Here is a 2,500-nt window from a genome sequence, read left to right as displayed (position 1 = left end):
TTAGGACACTTGGATCCTTGATCGCCGTCTTGAGCAGTGGCCCACCCTGCTCAACTCTGCTGCCCTTGCGGACGGTTAAATTTGTAATTTGCTCAATGACAACTGGGAGTGGGACCGTGTCAAAGTGATGATTCACTTTGATAGCGATCTTTCCACCAGAATTATGAATATCACTATTAGTCCCGGGGATGATGGGGATGTCCCCGAGCTGATCCGTTCCAACCGTGGCTCGACAGTAATAGCTATGGCCTATGCAGCTCGCGTGGCTCCACGAGGGTGGTCCTTTGCTTGACTCGGGCATCATAAACTCCACCCCCGTGAGAAATTCTTTTGGTGGCGTGTCTTCAGCGATGCTATCCCAACCAACTACTGGCTCTATCAGAGGAACCTGGCAGAATCCCAGCTTTGCCCTTGGGATTGTAACGTTGCAAAAACTCTTGATCACTACACGACTAGGTGCAGTCACCTTAGGAGTATTCTTGACTGCCTTGCTGATTGGGGCATTATGCTCCCCTCCTTCAACTCGGTCGCTGAAGTTAGTGACTCCCTGAGGTTACTTGCTGGCTCGAATCCTCTCCTGGGAAAAATCTACTTCTATGCCGTGTACCAAGCATGGAGAGCCCACAATGCTAAGAAGCACGGTAGGCAATTTGGCACCCCCAAGGTGATTGCGGCAACGATTCTCTCTCAAATTCCAAATTCATTTTATATGCCTCCGATGGAGCAATGGTGTATCAATAATCCCATTGGGCTGCCTTTAACCAAGCTATGGTGCACCCCCCCCCCCCCCCTCCGAATTGGCTTTAAGGTGAACTTTGATGCCTCCCTTTTACCGTCCAACCGTATGGGACTTGGCCTTGTGATTCGGGATGATGCTAGGCGGCTTATTGCGGTGGCTGGTAAGACGATTGAACATTGCGACCCCACGAGGGTGGAACTGCTTGTGGCTTTGGCATTCCGGGATGTGATTGAGGAGTGGATGCTTGATTGTGAGGGCCTGGTGATTGAAGGCGATAGCAAGAATGCTATCAAGTGGCTACAGGAGCTTTGCGATCCACTGAACCCCTTCTACCATCGGGAGGATGATGTGGACGTCTCCTTCTTTTGTAACTTTAAGCAAGTTATTTTTCAGTTTATTCCTCGGCTTAGCAATAGGCTTGCTGATTTTTGTGCTAGTCTTGCTATTTTTGGTAGCTTTGTTTGGATGGATGTTCCTTGTAGCTCGATACCCTCAACATTTGTTGATTTGTTTAGGGCGGAGAGTGATATGGTGTAGCTCCTTGTACTTTCCATTTTCCTTTTTATTAATGCTATATACAACTTTCAAGGAACCCAAAAACTTTGGAGGTTCTTCATTTTCCACCACTTATTTCTCACACTAGAGTGCTTTAGAGAGAGATGCTCTGGGTATGGCGGGGAGACAGGCGGTCTCCTCCCCATTCCGGCGGGGGTGGCGGTGAAGCTAGAGTGCTTTAGAGAGAGATGCTCTGGATCGGCCAGGACGATCTAGTCAAAAACCTTAAGTTACTTCAGGACGATAAATATCGGCCAGCTCAAAAACAGGGCGATGCTCAGGACGATTTGCCTCTGATTTGAACTGATCGGCCAGGACGATCGTGAGATCGGCCAGGATGATCAAGCCAAATTTCAATCGTCCAGGAGTGTATCCAGGGCGATGCTCTGGCCGATCCTCTAAGTTTTGTACTGATCGGCCAGGTCGATAACCATATCGGCCTAGACGATAAAGTCGGCTACTTGCAATTAATGAGCTCCTTTGAAGCTCTTTTATTTAAGAGCTCTTGTTCAACATTTTTCAGGACCTTTGGCTGCTGCCTTGACTTGAGAAGACCTTGAGGAGAGAAAGAGAGATAGGAGAGAGAGAGGATCTTGTAAGGGGGAGCTTGTGAGGGGATTCATAAGGGTTGCTTCAAGGATCGCTCTGCTTCATCTTCGTCTAGAGTTTCTCGTCCGTGGAAGGGTCGGTAGAGGTAAGGAGTTTGCTTTTGGTTTTGGTTCTCTGCCAGCTTCAAGAGGAAGCAAAAGGAGGTAGGTTCTCTGCCTTGCCGTGGTGGAAAAAAGGAGGTCTTGTGAGGGCTTCTCCGCCTAGCCGTGGGGGCTAAAAGTGAGTCACGTTTTGTAGTGCAATACTTGGAGGGTGCCTCCAAGGAGTGGACGTAGGTCGAGTCGACCGAACCACTATAAATTTCTGTGTTCTTTTTCTTGCTTCCGCGCTTTTAAATTCCGCATTTATTTCTGTGGTGTGATTTGGTTTATGCAATTTTCTTTCTTTGTGAAAAGAGTTTTTAAAATACCAATTCACCCCCCCTCTTAGTTAGCTTGGGACTAAGTTCATAGGGCTTAACATCCCGAACAAACTTTCAAGTGGTATCAGAGCGGGATTCGAAAATTAAAGTTTGAAAACTTTTTGAATTTGATCCATGGCTAACATTGGGAATCGTAACACTACGGAAGGGTATTCTATTACCCGACCTCCCCTGTT

The sequence above is a fragment of the Dendrobium catenatum genome, unplaced genomic scaffold, assembly GCF_001605985.2.
Source record: "Dendrobium catenatum unplaced genomic scaffold, ASM160598v2 original_scaffold_138396, whole genome shotgun sequence".
Classification (NCBI taxonomy): Eukaryota; Viridiplantae; Streptophyta; class Magnoliopsida; order Asparagales; family Orchidaceae; genus Dendrobium; species Dendrobium catenatum.
This window is presented reverse-complemented; position numbering follows the sequence as displayed.